We start from the raw sequence: 21,690 nt of genomic DNA on the forward strand, positions 1-21,690 counted from the left end.
TGAATCTATTTTATTCCATTTCTAAAAATGCTGGTTGCCACCCACTAAATTTCACAATCCACCCATGAGGCTGGATAGATGAGGCTCAGACTGGTCCAGCGACTCCCCCAAGATCACACAGGGAATTAGCCCAAGCACAAGCTCAAGTCCAAAGCCAAAGTGAGGCTCTGTGGGGAACATGCGCCTCTCCCACTGCACCCATCATTTGATCAGGACCACCTCAAAGAAGCTATGGCAGGTATCCTGACCGCACCCCCTTCCCCCGCTCCCCACCCTCCCCCTTAAAAAAAGAAGAGACTCAGAGGCTGGGGGGTGGGAGGAATGTGTGAAGCCACCTGCCCGGATATGGCTGAGGAAACATCCTTTGAGCACCTGGAGTGCAGGTGGATGATCACAAGGACAGAAAGAAAGAACCCCGTTTCCTCAGTATCCAGAATAACAACAGGTCAAATCTCCAGCCAAAACATCACCACTCAAAGCGCCAGTCCCAGGCCCGTGCTGAAGAGACACCCAGAAGTGCTATATTAAAGTTTAATACAAGAAAGATCAGATGGTGGGTGCTGGGTGAGAAAGGTGACGGGATTAAGCAAAGAAGCAAAAAGACTGGTGGACACAGACAACAGTATGGTAATTGCCAGAAGGAAGGGGCGGGGGAGGTAGAAGAGGGGAAAGAGGGGGAAAAATGCTGATGGAAGGAGTCTTGACTTGGGATGGTAAACACAATACAATATACAGAAGATGTGTTGTAGAACTGTATACCTGAAACCTATAATTTTGTTAGCCAATGTCACCCCAATAAACTCAATTTAAAAAAAGATCAGGTGGGCCCTAGCTGGTTTGGCTCAGTGGATAGAGCATCAGCCTGCAGACTGAAAGGTCCCAAGTTCAATTCCAGTCAAGGGCACATGCCTGGGTTGCAGGCTCAATCCCCAGTGTGGGGTGGACAGGAGGCAGCTGATCAATGACTCTCTCTCTCATCATTGATGTTTCTATCTCTCTTCCTCTCCCTTCCTCTCTGAAATCAATAAAAATATATTTTTTTTAAAAAAAAAAAGATCAGTTGGGAGAAGTAGGCCACTATACAGAGATGAGATTGTGGAAGGTGCTCCCACATTTTTATCTGCCTGGGCAGCATAAGCTACCTGTAATGAACAAACCCTCGTGCCGATAATAGCATGCTAATCTGTTTACACACACACACACACACACACACACACACACACACACACACTCGCTCTATAAACAGGAAACCCAAAGTTCCCATCTCTCTGATCAGTGATTCTGAACGCTTTCAGCCACGAAGGACTCCTTTGAGGGCTGTGACCCCTTGGCATACCATCTTCGGGGGCTCACAGAGACCCTCAAGTTCAGCCTAAGGACTTTTAGGGGCCCCTGTTTACGAGCTCAAAGGCAAAGGGGCACTGGAGTGTCCTCCTCTCCACCAAGGCAACATAAACAAAGACGAGAGGATCCTCTTTCTTCATTTCCTCCAGAGGGTGAAGCAGAATCTCACAAAAGAGCAGAGCTGCCGTCCGGACAATCAGCAGTGACTGCGTGGGAAGCGGAGGTCACTTCCCCAGGGCAGCGCTGGATCACCCTGGACTGGGGGAACAAAAAATCCAAAACCGAACGGCGAGCCATCTCTCCTTCCTTGGACCTTTTCTCCCGGTGCCAGGCCTGGGCATACAGGCTGCAGCCCGGACACAGCCAACTCTCCAGAGAAGCCAGGGTGGACAAGCAGCATTCCAGAGCCATCAGCCTCCCTGGGGAGAATGACCCCAATACAAGCCATTGAGTGAAAATAAAACCCACTTATTTCACATGCATAAAAAAATTACATTGCAGTTCCCTAGAGCGGGCTGTGGTAGCACCCTGGCCTGAAAAGCCGGCCGACCCCGCCGCCCTTGAGCAGGTGGGTAGCCTGGCCACAGGGATGACCTCACACATCCTTCACCAGGAACCTGGCCGCTGCTTATCTGACCACCCACCGAGAACCGCTCCTTTGCCAGAACCATAGTCTGGTTCCAAAGGGGCCAAGGCTGAAGCTGCAGGTGAGAAGGGAGCGGCAGCAGCCCCTGCCCTAGGGAGCTGCCGGATTCAGGCAACACCATCCTGTCCTGGGCAGGACCCTCCCCCACTCCCCAGAATGTGCACACACACGGACATGTGCACATGGACAGGTCCACACATGCACACACCTCAGAGGATGCGAGAGATCAGGCAGACGTGGATGTGAGTGCTGCGGTCTCCACTCAGAGGGAATCTGGGTATGTTATTTAAACGTTCTGAACCCCCCTTTCTTCATGTGGAAAATGGGAATCGCCAAGCCCACGTCGCAGGATCATGCTGACAACCGCTAATACTTAGTTCTGAGTGCTTTTCACCCGAGATCGCCCTAACCCACACAGCAGCCCTGTGATGTAGGTTCTATTACTATCCTGTTTTGCAGATGAAGAAGTTGAAGCGTAGAATGTTTAAGTGACTTGCTGGCTGTTGGGGTCTGCACCCTGGAGGTCTCATCAGGCTCCAGGGTCGGTGTGCCAGTGCACTTGGCCCACAGCCTCGGAGCACATGCAGGGAAGCTGCAAACACAGTGCATCCAGCAAGGAGGACCGGCCAGGACAGGTAAACAGCCGTCAGCCACCAATCAGGAAGGGGAAGGAACCTCAGGTGACCCCCAGTTTTCCTGTCACCCAAACCAAAGCAGTTGTAGTGGTCCTCCTGGCTGATACCAAGCCCCTCGGCAACCGTGTTTGCCCTGCAAAACTCCTTTTAACCTGATTTCTCCAAGATAAGAGTGTTGGCCCTAGCTGGTTTGGCTCAGTGGATAGAGCGTCAGTCAGCCTGCGGACCAAAGGATCCCAGGTTCAAGTCCAGTCAAAGGGCATGTACCTCGGTTGCAGGCTCCTCCCCAGCCCGGGCCCTGGTCAGGGCACATGCAGGAGGCAACCAATCGATGTGTTTCTCTCACATTGATGTTTTTCTTTCCCTCTCTCTCTGAAAATCAATGGAAAAATATCCTTGGTGAGGATTTTTTTTTTTAAAAAAAGTGTTGGGGTGGGGAGTGTTTATCTTCCCGACCTCTCCCCACTGTCCCCTGTGGATCCCACTGAAGAGCCAGGAATTTTTTTTTTTTAATTTTTAAAACTGATTTTAGAGAGAGACATTGATTTGTTATTCCGTGATTTATGCGCTCATTGGTTGATTCTTGTAGGTGCCCTGACCAGGTATCAAACCGGCAACCTGGGCACATGGGGACAATGCTCTAACCAAATGAGCTACCTGGCCTGGGTGAGTCAGGAATTTAATGAGCCCCTAGTCATCAGCGACTCCTGACCACAACTAATATGGAATGTCCCAGATCCAGGAACTACAAAGGCTGCCTGGTAAGGCCCGAAGTGCTTTGAATCCTGCCCAGAGCCTGATCTTTGCTCAGGTCCAGGAGTATCACATTCTTCAGATTCTTGTCTGAAAGCCAGAAGGGGGAGGGGAAGGGAGAGGGGAGTCCACTATTTCAACCTAAGGATAATTAAAGCAGGGACTTGTTTACTTCTAGGAAAAGAAAGCCTCTCTTTAATACGCCTGCCTAGGTGTGTCGTGCTATGAAGGTCTGCACCCAAGGGGCTTTACAACCTGGAAGTGCCCCTGGCGCAGTGTCCTCACTCTGAGAATATAGCAAGACTCCAGGCAGACGGCTAGTAAGCGGCAGGGAGGGGACCTGCCGGGTTTTCAGCCTCAGCCTCGAAGGACACTGTCCATTCTTTCCTCTCTGACATGAGGTTTAACATGCTGGCCAGAAAGTGTGCAGAACTCAGGTAGGTTTGGAGGAAGGCGTAGAAACGATTGGAGGTGAGAAGCCAGAGTGCGGAGGGAGCCCTGCGAATTCCACAGTGCTCAGCATCGAGTAATTAATCCCATAAGGAGGCATTTTTCATGAGCACTTGGAGCGACCCAGCCACCTCCTCCTCACGCTGGCAAATGCAGGAATCAGTTGGTGGGCGGCAGGCTGGCTCTGGGCAGGAGGCAGGCTGAGAACAGCGTGCTGGTGGGCTAGGGAGCTGAGGGAGAAAAGCTCAAGTCCGCTGCAGGGACCAGGCTGACAGATTTCACACACCAGGCCGCCCACTCCCACCTGCTAAACACTGACTTGTGTAGGATGGTACAGGGAGGGCTGTATTTTACACCTGATACCATAAGCCAGTGAGGCACTGGGTCCTAACAACCACTGCTTCAATGTTGTGTACAAAAGCATGCAGTCTGCAGCCCCCAACTTCACAGCCATTATCCATATCAGGGGTCCTCAAACTTTTTAAACAGGGGCCCAGTTCACTGTCCCTCAGACTGTTGGAGGGCCGGACTATAGTTTAAAAAAAAATACTATGAACAAATTCTTATGCGCACTGCGGGCCCGGGACAAGTCGGCTGCTAAGCAGGACAGGCAGCGGCACCCGGCGGGCTGGATAAATGTCTTCGGGCCGTAGTTTGAGGAAGCCTGATCCATATGATGGGTTAAGTGGGATGAGAGACAGGTATGGCAAATAACCGGCCTGAAAATCTGAGGATCTGAGATCTCTCACCTGCTACCTAGGGCTAAGGCCCTTAGGTTCTCTGAGCCTCGATGTTTCCCAGCTATAAAATGGGAATATTAATACCGCCATTCTCATGGTACTGGGAGACTTGCGTTTGACTTCAAGCTTCATAGTGATAGAAATAGATTTAACAGGTTTTTTTAAAAACGGATATATTTATAGATAGCCTGGCACTATGCTGGAAAGTTATGTACAAATAAAACATATAAACAATAAAGCTAAACTTTATTTTCCTATTTTCCTCATTCCACAGACAAAGAAAACAGGCACGGAAAGGATGCCTGGCTTAACCAACATCAGAGCTGGCAAATGGGCGAACCAGGATTAGGTCAGAGGGTCTGACTCCAAAGCCCCTGCCTATGTACATAAGTACTAGACATACACATCATGGTGGCTAAGCCTCAGGACCCAAAGGAATACAGGCTTGTACCCAAAGTCACACTGGACTAAGGGACAGCGCTGATGTTGAACCAGGATCTGTTTGACCCACACTCAGGTATGCATATATTCACCCGTTTCTCAAGCATACAGTAAGTGCCCACCTCGGGCCAGGCATGCACAAGGGTCCGAGGGACAACACCTCTAATGAGAGAAGCGACAAGTGGCACAGGGAGGTGTAAGACCTCGTCGCCTGTACCGGGAGCTCTTTCCCTGGCAGCCATCCCACACTTTGGCCTGCAACTGGTATTTTATGTTTATAGTCCTGCACCAGTTTTCTCCAAGTGTCACGCCTTGCTCATGTAAAAACAGTGTTTGCAGCTCCTCACAGGGGAGAGCCACCTCCAAGAACACGTGGCCCAAAGAACTGGGTGGGGATGCCATCACCCCTGTGAGAAAGGCAGAGCCCCTTGGGGGCTGGGAACAGCGGAGGGGGTTGCGGGGAGAAGGTCCTGGTCCTTCCTGCGGGCCCAGTTACTAAAGCACCCTGATCAGAAGTGGAATTGGGGAGCAGAGAGGAGGAAAGGGGCAGAAGGAAAAGGTGCGGGTGGGGAGCAGAAGGAGACTGACATTTATTGGGTTTTATTAACCATAGTTTACAGGTGAGAAAACTGGGACTCAAAGCAGTTAAATAAATGGGTAAAGTTCTGGAGGGCTCATCCCTCACACCTCAGGAACCAAAAAAATGTTCTTGAATTAGAGAGGCCTTCACGGACAACCCCTCACTCTCTTCTCCCCTGTTGTGGGGTAAATTGTGTCCCTCCCCCCTCAAAAAAATTCTTATTTTGATTCCTTAACCCCCAGGATCTCGTTTTTTAAAAGAGGTAATTAAGTTAAAATGAACCATTAGGGTGGGCCCTAATCCAACCCGCCTACTGTCCTTATAAAAAGAGGAAATCTGGACACCTGGGGGACAGCTCGGATGCTCGTGCACAAAGGGAAGACCATGTGAAGAGGCAGCAAGGGCGCAGCCATCTGCAAGCCAAGGAGGGAGGCCTCAGAGGAAACCAGCCCTGCCAGCACCGTGGACTTGGACGTCTAGCCTCCAGACTGTGAGAATAAACGTCTGTTGTTTACGTCATCCCGTCTGTGGTACTCTGTACTATGCCCTCACCTGTTCTCGTCAGCACCTACCACCGTCCTAACCTGCCATGGTGAGTTTGCTTGACTGGCTGACAGAATGTGAACTACAGAGAGTTTGGTGGTTTTATTCAGTCGCCTATCCCCAGCATTTGAGGCATATCTAATCGACTACTAAACCAAGTGAAAATGGGATTCAAACCCAGCTGATGCTTCTAAAGTCACCCACTCCCTTCCCACACCCCGCAGTCTCCTTCTGCTTTATCTAATTCTCTGTTCCTTGCAACCCACCTCTCCTCCTCCAATATTATAGCTGGTCAATAATTAAAAACAGTATAAACTCAAAGATAATCTCTAGCCTATAATCAGCACCAAGTAATAGTGTAAACAAGGTGACAGGAAATAAAGAAAGAAGATACACAAAGGACCTCGCCTCTACCACCAGGGAACATCTACCAAGTGCCGAAACCCCTAGCTCAGGTTTCGTCTTATTACTAACTCCAAGTCAATATGTAAAAATAAAGTTAGGCTAAGGTGTAGGGTTTGTTTGGGGTTGTATGAGTGTGTGCTGAAGGGGGGATTGAGGGACAGAGCTCTCCTAGTCAAACCTCAAACCCGAGCGGCCTGGTACTGAGCCAAATCCCCACTGCAGGCTGGAAAGGGAACTCAGAGGCTGACAACCCTGAAACACAAACAAGGCTGTGGAAGTGTCCCAGTGACCATGTCCGGGGCCACCCCCGGCCCTCTCATTCCCTAGGTGGGTGGGTGGGTGACAATAAGTCTGTGGCTCCTTTCAGAACAAGTGACTTCGCTCCTGCTCTCCAGGAGCTCAGTGGAGTACTGGTCAGGCTCCCTGGAGTCAGGAGCTGGGGCTGGGGAAACGGACAATGGGGGCTGGCAAAAGGAAAGGATACCGGCAAGGAAGCCATATATCTGGAAGGAAAGAAAATTCCAGAGCAAAGACATTGCATTCCAGTTTCTAGACCCTGACCACCCATCCTCGCCCCTCATGCACTGCCCAGCCCACCCGAGTAACTCCCTTACTATTGTTAACATCTATCTATCGGTTCAAAAGCAGCCACTGGGATTCTGCAACTTCCTCTTTGCAACAAAACTAAACTGTTGCAACTTGTTGCTACAATCCAGGGAGTAGGAGCCACAACACTGCCTAAGTGGCCTGCCAGTAGCTTTCGGACATTTTGGAGATCACCCCACCCCACCTCACCCCTTGCTGCCCCACCCTCAGGTGCCTCTTGCCCCTGGGCACTGAGGGGTCCCTCTCAGTAGGGCCAGGGGCTATTTTCCCTCCCTGTCAACAGGAGCCCTGGGAGCCTATGCCCCCGTACTTCCTCCCAGCGTCTTTTCTGGCCCAGGGCAGTACATGAACCACTCAGGGAGGGGCAGCTGGTTGAAGATCTTCCTCCAATGAGCCCAGAAAGATCTCCCAGGTCAATGTTCCTAAGCTTTCTCACCACAAATGACAAAGTGGTTTTACCTGTTTTCCGTCAACTCAAATTGGGCATCTGAGCTACCACTTTCTCCTGGGCTCACCTTTATCACAACCCACAACACCAGAGTGAAGTGGTTTTTCCCTGGGCCTCCCTAGTCCATAAACCCCTGAGGGCAGGGCCTGTGATGTCTCATTCATCTACATCCTAACCACCTAGCAGTTTCTGCCCTAGAACAAATGCTCAGGATCTATTTGCTGAATGAATGAATGAATGAATGAATGAATGAATTTCCAAAACAGTCAATAAAACCCAATAAACTTTCTGGCAATGTAATGTTGCTTCTCCTCCATTAAAATAATAATTGTGGCAATATGGTCAGAAAGCCCAGAAAGATGCAAACGGTGGATGGGGTAAGGGCAAATCTCACCAGCTTTGTTTTTATTGTTTGAGGTATACACAATGCCCCCTTTTTAAAACTCTAAGGAGGGAACTGATTCTAGTAACAATTATGTCTCTCTCAACACCCCATGATAAATCTCCCCCAAGTCCTTCAGCTGGAAACAGCATGCTGACCACACACCCAGAGGGCACAGGCAGAATTCCCAGCAGCCACTCAGGGGTTAAGGACCTGGGAGTGAAATCCTGCACTCACACATTTCCCAGGAAATGGCCAGGGGAAAGGAGGCCTTAATGAGCCACTGGAGCTCTGTAAAGACTGGGAGAAAGGACTAGGCCTAGAGCTCCTCAGGAGAGGAAATCTTTTACCAGCCCCGGTGACTCAGAGGGCCTTGGCAACCTGAATCACCCCTGAACAAAGCACCGCCAGGGTCTGAGCAACTGAACAAGGTCCCAGCCCTGCTCCCTGGACGTACTGTGCCACGTCTCTAGCTTGCAATCAGCTCAGATGCCGCCGCCTCCAGGAAGCCTTCTCAGACCCTCCTGAGCCTCTCTCCCCTAGCTGGCAGGACACCATCAGCTCCTGGAAACTGCTTCCTTCACCTCCATGTCCCCAGCACCCAGCCCAGTGCCTAGCACATAAGAAGCGCTGAAGAGCAGATACTGAATGATGGTGAACAGATGAACAAATGAAGAAAGGAAGGAATGCCAGTCCGTTAGATGCAAGTGGGCTGAGGTCAAGAAGACCCCAATGGTCAAGATGATGGCAGGCCCGCTGGCTGGCTGGCTCCCTGGTGAAGACCCCCAGGGCCTGGCCACCAGCAGGCAGGCACAGCAGCCAGGATTTACACTGCCCGGCGGCAGTCTTTTCACCTGCCCTCCCTTAGGACCAGCCACACACATTTGAAAAATGACCAGTTGAGGTTAAAGGTGAAGTCCGTAGCCAAGGCAACACTATCGAACTGGCAACCTCTCTCTGAGTAGCCAACTGCACTATAGGACAGGAGGCCCCATTCTGCCGCGGCCCAAAGTCTACTCCTTCCGTTAATTCTCGGTCACTGATGAGGGAGGCGGCCCCAGGGACCAGCCCATCACCTCACTGTCAAGCCCGGGAGTGAAGGGCATCCAGTAGGTCACACTGGGGTCTAGAGTCAGAGCGCCCATGTTTGAATCCCTGCTCAGTCTCCTCATCTATAAAATGGGGATACTTCCCTACCTCATGAGAATGAGGCAAGAAATGAGATAATTCATGTGAAAGCACCAGCACAGTGCTCGATAACATTTAACTATTATGATTACTATTATTAGCAGAGCTGGGAGGACTTCAACCCGGACATCCTGATTCCCAGGCCAGTGCCCTTCCACCAGAGCCTCTTCCTTCCCCGCCCACCATCCCCATCTCCCTCCCCCTTCCAGGCAATTCTAGCCTCCAGGAAGCTTGCTCAAAGGCTCAGAAATCCCCAGCCACTCAGAGTAATATGGCCTGTCTCAGGTGGCAAATCTCTCTCCCAGTGTCCCTACCCACGATTAGAGGGGGGGGCTCCTGAGGACAAGGAGGCGCTCTCTGCCCTCCGGCCCCACTGAAGCCCCAGCAAGCCTGGCACGGTGCGGGCCATGCAGCAGGGGCCCAAGGAGCCTCGGTTATTGACTTCACAAAAAAAAATTTGAGGTCAATACTCTCATACCCAATAACTGGCTCTTAAATATTAAAAAATAGACCAAACCTTTAAAACGGCTCCCTGCCACCACCTTTCTCGCCCCAGAGATTTCCGGACAAGTAAGTACCTTGCATCCGAATTTTGTAAAATGGAGAGATCACTACTAAACGGCACTCTAAAGCTTTGGCTGCTTGGGCCTCCGTGTCCCCTGGCTCACAGGCAAAGGTACCAGGGAGACTTAAACTCCACCCCTTCAAAAGGACCGGGGCTGACTCTGAGCCAGGCACTGGGCAAGAACCTGGGATCCAGAGAGGGAGAGAGCCCGCCTCTGGCCTCCAGGTCTTTCTTCACAGTCCAGTGGGTTCTAAAATCCTCTTCCCCTTCCAGCCCAGTTAGATGAAGTCACCCAAACTGTTCCAAATGCCTGACTTTATGTTTATCAGACAGGAAGCTGCCTTCTCCAGCCCGGTGACTTAAGGCAAAACACAGGAAACGCGGCGGCTTTTGAACACAGACAACTCTAAATAAAGGTAGTGCTTTGTAACAAGCTTTTTTCAACTGCTTAAGCCAGCTCATAACCAGCGCAGACGTAACACGGTGAATTGCATTGTGTGGTCAGAATGCAAAGGCTGCATGCAGGCCTTGAAACCTCAGCGTCCAGCCCAGGAAATCTTCTGGCAGGTTCCTTGGTGATCTTCGTCACCACACCTTGTTGGTCAAGGGACAGGCTTGTTAGACAAATTTAAAAGCTTTAAAACCTGAACATATCTTTTCTTCCATCTGAGGATGTTGGTGATAACATGAGAAAAAGGAGGAAGAAGGGGAGAGAGAGAAGCACCACTTCACTTAACACATATTTCTATGTTAATTACAACAAGCCTAAAAAGGCAGGACTCTCCATGGTGCGGATAAGGAAACCGAGGCTCCGGTCTAACAGTTAGGAGATAAGGTGGGGGTCTAGTCCTAGTTCCATCTGACCTCAAAGCCCTTGTTTTGGTCCCTCTACTGTAGGTTTCATGCTGAAAATACAACAGATCGATCACCCAAGACATTAAGTTACTTAAACTGACTAGAAATGAGGCCTGGCTGAGGAACACTGGAAAGCCACTGTCTCTCAGAGGGGCCCGCCCTGCTGCCTGGCACGACCCCATGTGAAATATTGATTTCTGAGCTGTGGGAACTTTCAGCCTAAATGGCCTGTCCAACTGGAAGAAGTTCAGAGAAACCCGAGAAACACCTCCCACCCTATTTCTTAACCCTAGTGCCCACCCCCAAAAAACGAAAAAGATTAAGGGTGGGGAAGAATAGACTCTGGAGGAAAGATTAAAGGAGCTAAGTATGTGTTGCTTGGCTAAACAGCGCATAAAAGGGATGATAACAGTTCAAAACACTTTTAACCGAGGCCACATAATTTTGAGAGAAAGGCACTGGGGGGGTGAGTGAAATCAGGGGCCAAAGCTTTCTTCTACCAACTCGCAGACAGATGAGCTTGGGCAAACCACTCCTTCTCAAATTAAGGGAGAAAAATTACACTGTCCTTAATATCCCTCCCAGCTCGGGCATTCTCTGATTCTCAGTAAATTCAATAGGGAGATTTTATTGTTCTGTTGATTTTTCTTGTAAGCATTAGAGTTCAAATGAAAGGAAAAGAACCCTAAGACACTACTTCCCAAACTGTAAAGAAATGTCCACGGAAGTGAGAGGGGACCTCCTCAGAGGCCCCTTGTTCCTCTGGGTGGTACTGTAGGGCCCTAAGGACCAGGACCCCTGAGAGGCACGGAAGCAAAGACTGGAGGGTGGGGGCAGATCAGCTCCACCTTCAACTTCTCCAGGGGCCCAGCCCAACCTGCCCAGGCAGGAAGCCACACCCTTCGGTGGCAAGTTCCAGAAGGCCTTGCAAGGCTCCCTCCAGCCTCAGCAGGAAGGTTCCCAGTGGCGTAACCAACCGAGCTGAAGAAGAAGGTGCCTACAGAAGGTGCCACTGTGAGACTTGGAGGGTCAGGCTGGGGAGAAGCTTCCAAGAAGGCCTTGCCCTCAGCCAAAGGCCAGTCAAGAGCCTTTTCTGGGCCCACCTGCCCAGAGGCCAGGATGTTGTGTCCCATTCTGGGTGCTGAATCACCTCGGGCCTGAGAAACTAGTCAGCAGAATGGGGGCCTGAGAAATTCCAACAGAGCAGCCGGCCTAAGTTACTTTTTAAAGAGACATGCATCAGACACAGAGGGCAGCTCCCCTCCTGCTTCCCAAATATTTGGTACCATCAAAGCACGAGAGCAGGTGGGGGCAGGGGGATTTGGCAGGCCAGGGGATTTGGCAGGCCAGCATCCAGCCTTCGAGCCCATGTGGTGGCAGGCCCATTTTAGACCTAGGCTCATTCTGTGTACTCATGGGTGACTCATGCCATTCCTCCCGGAGGCCAGAGGCTGCCTGGCAGGGGCACAGGCCTGGCAGAGACCCTGAAGGGGTCTTCCACTGCCTTTGCCACAGAAAAGAGCTAACTCAGCAGCGAGCAGAGCTGGCAGCTTCTCCAGTACCCACACCATGCAAGACGAAGATGGGCTTCCTGAAGAAGGGAATGGGGATCCTCCAAGTCAAAACACTCTTCTGATCACATTTTCTCAAGAATTTGGGCCTTTCCACTGTTAATACATAAGAACCACAGGCCAGATGTCTGAGGGACAATGGGATGGAGTGGGAAGGGGCACACTAGTGGTTGAAAAGGCCTTAAGGTTAGAGGACCCAAGAGAATAAAGGCCTGGTATAGACTTCTGGTCAGGTAGACTCCCCAGGAAAGGACTCCAGGTAATTTGGAGCCAGGGGAACTATGGGAAACCTGGCAAAAGGTCATCTTGAAATACTTTCCAGACCCATACAGCAAAGAAAAGCAATCAATCATCTACCATTTTCCAGAATATGAGGGAGTGGATCAGAGTAGACATTTGTTAAGGGTTTCTCTGGTGATAATATGACATCATGGAGAAGAAAACAGTACCCAAAATGTTCCAGCCACAAGAGTAAGTCAGTCCATTTTTAAAACCTTTCCTCCTTCCTTGCACACAGTAGGCACTCAATAGGAAACTTGGAATCTAAAGCAATGCATTTTAAAACTGAGACCTGAAAGATTGGCCAGCAGACCCCTTATTTTTATAGGTAATAAAAATAAGAAAATGTTTTAAGTTTTTTTATGATTTAAGGGCAATACATATAAAGAGGCATTTAGTGAAAAACAATGCTCACACACACACACCCCCGCCCCCATTCTTGCTTCCTGGGCCCTTTCAAGAGGCAACCACTATTACCAGCATCTCAATTTCAGGCAAAGAGCCAAGGTGACATAGCATATTTCACACAAAGGGACCACCATCCATACTACTTCACATCTAGTTGCTTCCTCTTACAACATATCCCGCAGAGCATGACTTAGCAGTACCTATAGATCGGCCTGGTTTTTTAAAGGGCTGTGAGGACTGCCACTGTACAGCTGTGCCATGATTTATTTGCCCTTTCTGATGGACAGTGAACTTGTTTCCTGTCTTTGTCTATGACAATGCTGCAAACAATATCCTCAACATTTCCTTTTGCACATTTGAGTTGATCTGTGGGGTGCATTCCTAGAATTCAGAGGAATGCTTTGACAAATATTGCCACCACACTACCTTCCAAAAGGAGAATTGTGCCTAGCCAGTTTGGCTCAGTGGATAGAGAGTCAGCCCGCTGACTGAAGCACCCTGGGTTCAAAGCCCGTCAAGGGCATGTACCTACCTTGGTTGCAGGCTCAGGCACTGTCAGGGCACATGCAGGAAGCAACCAATCAATGTGTCTTTCTCACATCGATGTTTCTCTCTCTCCCCTGCCCTTCCATTCTCTCTGAAAAATCAATGGAGAAATATCCTTGGGTGAGGATTTAAAAAAAAAAAAAAAGGAGAGTTGTTACAACTCATATGCCCATCAATAGGGCAGGAGAGTACCTAAGAAAGTGGGGCATATTGGAGAAATTAAAATAACTGAATTTGTCAGTTTTCCCCTCGCTCTCATGCATAATTAGTGGGCTCATAAACTGGTGTGATGTCTTTGTAGGCAATAATGGCATTTTCTACCAAAATCAAATGTTCCCTCAGCTAGAGCTAGAAGCCAGGTCTCCAGACACTCAAGGCTCTTGCCATGCTACCCCTTGGCGATGTCCTAGAGCACTGGAAACCATGTTTTAGAACTAAAACTTGAAGTTAGTTTGTGCACCTTCTACCCAGGCCGGGGCCCAGAAATGAGACTGCTCAGCACAAGCTCATCAAGTGCATCCACAGCCATCAGCGGATGGGCCCCAGAACCACTTAGGCTTCAGAGGCCACGAGGCTGCACACATACATGCACAGGCACCAGCACACCTGTTTGGAAGTAGAAAGGGCACTGAGCCAGGAAAACCATCTACCCCTCCTCTTCTGTTTCCTCCCCTGACAACCCAGGGAATTAAGACGGAACATTTATATATTTTCTTAAAATTTTACATAGCCACTCTACGTACCTTACATAGGCCCTTTCAGTACCTTAATCCTTTTAGTTCTCACATCTCACCCTGTAGGGGAGCTGTCATGATTCCCACAAGGGTTGTGTGCCTTGCCTAAGGTCATAAAGCTAGTAGTGGCAGGGTCAGGACTGGAGCCTTGTTCTGAAGCTCACGACCCCGCAACCCCCAGCTCTAAGAACGGGATTCTGTAAGTCACAGGAGCACCACTTCCCAGGGGCAGCCAGGGCTCCACTCAGTCACTGGAGGACCTGAGCCCAGAGGCTCAGTGCACCAAGGGTTAAGGCCGAGGCAGTGACTCTCTGGGGCTGCACAAAGAGAAAATGCACTTCCTGCCCCTGCGGCAGAGATGCTCTTTAATGCTCAGCAAATTAGACGTTTGTTTAATTAAGAGGACACACAGATTTTGTTATTCTAAATATTTCTGGAACATGATGCTTGGGAGGAAGCTGTTAAGGCTTGAATTTCTTTTTTTTTTTTTTCCCCTTTGCTTTGGGTTTCTCTTTCTCCCCCAAGAGAAGCGCAAGGCCCGCCTCTGAGGAAAACAACAGCCAACCCCTCCTCTCCTTTTGAAATAAAGATGTCAAGCTGGTAAGGGCTGTCTTAAGTACTTTACTGAAGGATTAGCTACAAGAGGAAGTGAAGAAAGCACAGCTAGCCTGGTCTCTAGCAATACCCTAACAGGCTACACAACAATGCTGCATTTTTCCTGTGCTTTTTTCCTTTTAAAAAGCTAACAGATCCTTGTTTTGTTTTTTCTGGATCAAGAATAGGCGGAAGGCAGGCTGTGATTAACATGCATCCTTCATCCTGCAAGAGAGAAGTTGTCCCATCTCCAACCCCCTGGGTTAAAAAGTTTAAAAATAAAAAGACAGAATGCCAGGGCTCTGACCCTCTCTTTCCTCTCCCCTCATGTGCCCCTCAGACAAGCAGCCACAGAATGCACCTCTCGGGCGGCCCTTCCCCAAGCAGAGCCTGCCAATCTGGGCACCTGGATCTGCCAGCACCTGGATCTGCCCACAGGCACTGCCAGGACTTGCTGAGTGTGAAGAGTAGAGCTCTTTGGTGTCACCCCACAGCCATCTGGGGGGCACAGCGGCTCTCAAATTACACTGAGCAATCTCTTGACGCTTTTAATTACCCCTCAATTACCCACTAAATGAGTCCTCACTTTCCAACACCCAGTGCTTGCCCTCTGTTTGCAAACCGGCAATGTGCTCCTTCCTCGAGGCCTGGCCTCAGACAGAAGTGGCCCCTTTCGGAATTCCTGAGTCCTTTGTCTATGGCATGCTTGGGACACTCATCAGAGGCCGCCTTTGTATTTCAGTCACTGGGCCACTATTTCCCCTTGAGGGCTGTGAACTCCTCAACAGCAGAGGCCTATGGGTCTCCCAGGATGGGCTGGCTCCTTTCTCCGAATCCCCATGACTCACAGTACCTTTCTGGGGTCTCTGTCATCTTCTCCTCACATTAGAGTCATCTACAAATTTGTCTCAGCTCTCCCCTAATTGCCCAAGGGCAGAGGCCAGGTCTTACTCAACTTCACACCCCCTTTACCACCTGGCAGAATCCCTGGCACAGAGAAGCCGGCTAAATATTTGCTCAATTACACATCTATGTACCCTCCCTTCACCCCCAGCAGCCTTGTATATAAACTAACTAATATTAGCCGAGTGATTGTCTAAATAAGCCTTAAAGCAGCCTCTCTTCCTACCAAAAAAAAAAAAGAATAAGAATAACCAGGTGAGTTACCAGGAGGGCCTCAAACAGTGGAAATGGCACAGTGTTGCAGGAAGGCGCTAAGGCTCTCTTCCCCTTCCACAGTTACTCAACAGTTACTTTGAAATCCTGTCAAACCCAGAACAGAGTGCAGTGAACCGAGAAGTGGCTGGGCCTCTCAATTGCCCAGCAGAGGAAGCGGTCTGTCTCCAAGACCTGGGACTTCCCAGGAACCTTTCTCCCGACACCTGGCTGCTGGGTGGGGGCTGGGTGGGGCCGCAGACAGCAGCCCTGGCACTCACCCTGCCGCCGCCACCCCCTCAAGACAACCGGCAACCCTGTCCTGGAGGGTCCTCCTTTTCGAGGGATGGAAGATGGGTGCAGTCCTGGTCTGGGCGTGGCCCCAGGACAGGATGGGGTGAGGATCCCTGCACAGGAAGTAGGGGCTGGGGGTGTAGAAAACCCCAGATCTAGCCCAAACAGGAACGATGCAATAGCCCAGGCCCAGTCCTAAAGGCACAGGATGCAGCTCCCCCACCCCCCACCCCCAGGCCCCGCCCGGGTGGGGCGGCCCCAGGTGCGGTGGAATCAGGTGCATGCCTCGGAGGCACAGATGGCTGCGGGCAGTCCCGGGCCTTCTTCTCCCGGAGAGAAGTCAAAAGTCAAAGGGTGCGGGGCTGCGGGGGAACTGGGAACTCTTTCCTGTCTGGCAGCCCGGCGCCCGCCGGGTCCTCCTTCTCCAGGCACCCACCGCACCTCTCCCAGTGCCCTCCTCTGCCCGACCGCTCGCAGCCGCGCAAATGAGGAAGTCGGGAGCAGAGGGCGGAAACCGAGCCGAGTGCAATGTCTGCGGCAGGGCTGTCCGATTCTGACTCAGGAGGACGCCCTGACAGCTGCCAAACGGTCCCCGCCTGCCCGTTACCTCCGTTTCGAAAAGGCCTTAGAAACTTCCAAAGGAGCCGCAGCCCCGAGCCCACCACCCGTTTGGGTCCCAGGGACAGCGGCTCCCCGGAAGGAGTTAAAAAGTTTGCCCAACTTGGGCACTGGGCGAGGCGAGGGCGGGGCGCGTGCCCCGGCAGCAGGAGGAGGTCGAGGCTCCCCGGTGCCCCGCCGGGAGTGAGCCAGGCGGGGGTGGGGTTGGAGGAGATGGTTTCCGGGGAGCGCTGGCCACGAACGCCTCCCTCTGCTCCCCGAGACCGCGCTGCCAGCGGCGCCTTCCCGAGCATCGCGCAGGGGTCCCGCTGCCCCTCAGGGAAGGATGCGGTGCCAGCCCGGCCCGCAGCGCTCGCACCCACCCGCGCCGGTCGCCGGCCGCGCCGGGGCCGAGAACCACGCGTCGGCCCGCCTGCCAGACGCCTGCGCCCCGTCACCGCCGTCCGCACCCGCCAGCCCGGGGCGGGACCGACTGGTGGGGCTCGCTCACCTGAACCTGGATCGGGCCCGGGGAACAGGCGCTGCTTCTCCCGAAAAGGCTTTCTCGAGCGCTCGGGCGACGGCGGGGTGGGGCGAGCGCGCGAGGCGGGAGCTGCAGCAGGTCAGCCTGGCTCTGCTTCCGTACCCTGCCCAGGAACCGCGGTGATCTGCGCGCCTCACCGCACCCGGTCGGCTCCTCGCCGCCTTCCCGCCCCGCCCTTTCAGCCGCCCGCCCATTCCTCGCCCGGCGCCGGCTCCGAGGCGGAGCCCGGAGGGACGATCCCGCCCTCCGGACTGTCTCACCCACTCCGACCTGCTCCAATCTTGATGGACAAACATTTTAGCCTATCGAAATGGATAGGGGCGGTGCCTCTGGGTCCAGAGGGGTGGGGATTCATCTGCTCCAACCTCTACCCTCTCTCCACCTTCCCCCGCGCTTCCTAGGCGGGAGCCCCGCCTCCTAGGGCGGGTTCAACGGACAGCCAGGTTCCAGGGACAGATTGACACCGAGAGAGTCCAATCAGGAGGAGGAGGCACTCAATTCAGGGCTGGGATGTTGGTGCCTTGCCTGGGCCGGGGCGAGGTCGGGCGGGAGCGGACTGGGAAGGTCCGGGATTCTGACACCCCGCCCCGCGAGCAGTTTTCCCTGTCCCATGTCATCCTAGCAGAAGAACAGATATTAAGTACCATATATGGAAAAAGTGCTATTTTGCATAATTATGATGGCCTGTGGAGCGTACAGGGACTCAGCCCCGGATTCCTGTGGGCGCCCAGAGTTCGATGTTCGATTCCTAACCCTCTCCATAGACTGGGCTCGCTTGCCTTCCTTCTTACAGGCTCCAGACCTTTGCTGCGACGGGTTCCCACTGCCTGGAATGCCCTTCCAGGCCTTTCTGTATAGTGTTATGGTTGATGTAGAAAATACTAAAAAGAACGAAAAGGTTATCGCCCATAACTTATCACCACGTGTTAACTCGCACACTTCCCTTTTAGGTATTGGGTGCAAAATATTTTCTTGGGTTTTTTTGTTTGTTTGTTTTTTAGGTAGGCAAAGAGCACTGGCCAATACAAGAAGATTTTTAAAAAATTTTTAAAAGAATGTTTACACTTATCTTTTAATCCATCTAGAATTTATGTTGATTTTGAGGGAGAAATCTAATATAATTTTTGTAACAGCCAGTTGTCCACATACCATTTTCTCCACTGATTTCAGGTACCACCTTCATCACCTATGGAACTTTTATACACTGAGTGGCCAGATTATTATGATCTCTGAACGCATAATAATCTGGCCACTCAGTGTATATCCTATATAATAAAAGGCTAATATGCAAATTGTCCCCTCAACCAGGAGTTCGACCAGCAGGCAGGCTGGCCAACCGCCCATGTTCCGTCCCCCTGCAGGCTGGCCGGACCCCACCCATGCATGAATTCATGCACTGGGCCTCTAATATACATACACACACACACACACACACACACACACACACACACACACACACTGAGTGGCCGGATTATTATGTGTTCAGAGATCATAATAATCTGGCCACTCAGTGTATGTTTGGATCTGTTTCTGCATTGTATCCATTGATCTTCCTGTGTGTTCCTGTGACAGTTCCATAATATTTTAATGAAGGTAGCTTTCTAATACATTTTATATCTAAGAGGGCAAATTTCTCATTATTCTTTCCTTTTGTAATTTTCATTCTATCACGGCTAAGCTATTCTTCCAAATGAACTCCAGAAAAAGTTTATGATCTAAAGGCAAAAGAGTCCTGGCCAGATAGCTCAGTTGGTTACAACGTCCTTGTCCCAATACATCAAAGTTTCGGGTTTATCCCTGGTCAGGGCACATACAAGAATCAACCAATGAATGCATAAACTAATGGAACAAGAAACTGATGTTTCTCTCTCTCCCTTCCTCTCTCTACCCCCTTTTTCTCTCTCTCTTCCTTCCCCTATCTCTAAATTCAATCAATCAATAATTTTTTTTAAAAAGAATGCAATTGTGGGAACTTCTGTTTTTTTAAAAATTGGAGAAGTACTAGTATACAGATATGGGTTTAAAAGTTGTTTGCAACAGCCCTGACTGGTTTGGCTTAGTGGATGGAGCGTCGGCCTGCGGACTCAAGGGTCCTGGGTTCGATTCCAGTCAAGGGCATGTACCTGGGTTGCGGGCACCTCCCCAGTGGGAGGTGTGCAGGAGGCAGCTGATTGATGTTTCTAACTATCTATCCTCTCCCTTTCTTCTCTGTAAGAAATCAATAAAATATATTTTTTAAAAAAAGTTGTTCGCAACATTGTTTATATTCATTAAATATTATAAATAAATGTACAATATAATGACTCAATTAAAATTTTTTGATACATCCAATGTTGAAAGTCATTAAAATGTTACACAGATTTGTATTTACTGATTTAAAAATATATTAAGTGAAGAAAGCACTTAGAATGCTGTTGTAGCAGGATTTTATTTTTATGCAGTGTGTCTGTGTGTGTGCGTGTGTGTATGGGGGGTGGGGAATGAGGTTTAAAAGGCATTATATTAAAGTATAAATAGAGGTTATGTCTTGGTAGATGATTGTGATTGATTTTTTTCCTTTGATTATCTGTATTTCTAACATAAATCTCTTGGATAATTTTTCCAAAATGGAAGAAAAATACTCACTTTGATGTCACCTCCTGTACAATCTCTTCCCTGACCCTGTAGGCCAGCTAGGTGCCCCTCTCTGTACTTTATTTGTCTCTGTGGACCCAGAACTAACACAAGGCTTCGCATAAAATGGTCCTTAGTGAATGCTGGAGCAGGACTCAGAGAGCACCTGTTTCCTTATCTTTTTTATTTAATTTTTAATTGATGTTAGAGAGAGGAAGGGAGAGAGAGAGAGAAAGAAATATCGAGTTGTTCCACTTATTTATACGCTCATTGGTTGCTTCTTGTATGTTCCCTGTCTGGTGATCGAACCCACAAACTTGGAGTATCAGGATGATGCTATAACCAACCGAGCCACCGGGCCAGGACTGTTTCCCTATCTTTAAAGATGGGTAAAATCACAGGGCCTCACCCAGCCCTCAGGAATGGTGGGAGGAACGGAGGATCTGAAAGCAGTGTACACTACAACAGAGAGATATCTTGTTGCTGCTGCTGTTGTTGTTACTCATCAGAGCATTATTGATAATGGTCATTTCCATTTTCCTCATGGCCCCCGCCTCCTAGCACCACCTCTCCTGGGAATACAGGTCCTTTGTTGGCCAGACCCTGAATTCTCTTCTCCCCATCCACTAGCCGAGATGCTCCCTAACTCCGACAGCCTTGTCCAGCCTCACCCTGCCAGTCTCCCGAGAACCTACACCCTTGATAGTATCTATTTTTATAATAGTAAAATATATATCTTTAATCTATTTTGTTTATGTGTTAAAATAGTGTTATGGTTGATGTAGAAAATACTAAAAAGAATGAAAAGGTTATCGCCCATAACCTTATCACCACAATACAGCAACTATTAATAAACCTTGTTATTTCCTTCAAATCTTTATATACACACATATTTAAAATAAAATTGAGAGACCCACATATATATGGTCAGCTGATTTATTACAAGGTGCTACCTCTAATAAGTAAGGAAAAAATGGTCTTTTTAATAAATGGTGCTAGGTTAGCGGTTAGGGTTAGGGTTACATACACGTGTGGAAACATGAATCTTGACTCCTACCCTCACACCATTGACAAAAATAGTTTAGGCTGGATCAGAGACATAAATGTGGAAAGCAAACAATAAAACTTCTAGAAGAAAGCATAGGAGAATATTTTCACGACCTTGAAGTACATAAAAATTTCTTAAACGTAACCCAAAAAGTATAAATCATAAGAGAAGATTGTTAAGTTGAACTTTACTAAAATTAAGAATTCCTTTTCATCAAAAGACACATATAAGTGAAAAATCAAACCACAGACTGGGAGAAAATATTGGCAAAATGTAGATATAACAAAAGACATGCATCCAGAATTTATCAAGAACATTGAATATACATGTATACCAGCAATTCTACCAGTGAGTAATAATAGACATATATCGAAATGTTCATAGCGGCTTAATATGACCAAAACTTAGGAGGAAAGGCATATATCAAAATGTTCATAGCAGCTTAACATGACCAAAAATTAGGAGGGAAAAAGTCTATGAATGGTAAAATGGGTATATTGATTATGTCCATACTATTGATTCCTATACAGAAATACAAAAGAACTAGTGTTACATGTAAAAAGCAGGATGACGCAAATGTCCATGAACTGCTGAATGGATAAACGAAAGGTGACAAATCCATACAACAGAATATTATCCAGCAATAAAAAGGAATAAATTACGGACAGACTACAACATGGATGACCTTTAAAAACATTATGCTAAGTGAAAGGAGCCAGTCACAAA

At 49.5% G+C, this 21,690-nt stretch overlaps 1 protein-coding gene across 1 annotated transcript in view; it reads right to left on the reverse strand.

Annotated features, from left to right (window-relative positions):
* The window catches only part of MYH9 (myosin heavy chain 9), a 90,150-nt gene extending 72,575 nt beyond the window's left edge, over window positions 1-17,575 (reverse strand). Inside the window, exon 1 of the mRNA XM_080659421.1 lies at window positions 17,271-17,575. The gene's annotated coding sequence lies outside the window, so the exon portion shown is untranslated. The remainder of the gene's footprint in view (window positions 1-17,270) is intronic.
* Window positions 17,576-21,690: the final 4,115 nt, after the last annotated feature.

This window comes from Plecotus auritus, assembly GCF_963455305.1.
Source record: "Plecotus auritus genome assembly, chromosome: 3".
NCBI classification, from domain to species: domain Eukaryota; kingdom Metazoa; phylum Chordata; class Mammalia; order Chiroptera; family Vespertilionidae; genus Plecotus; species Plecotus auritus.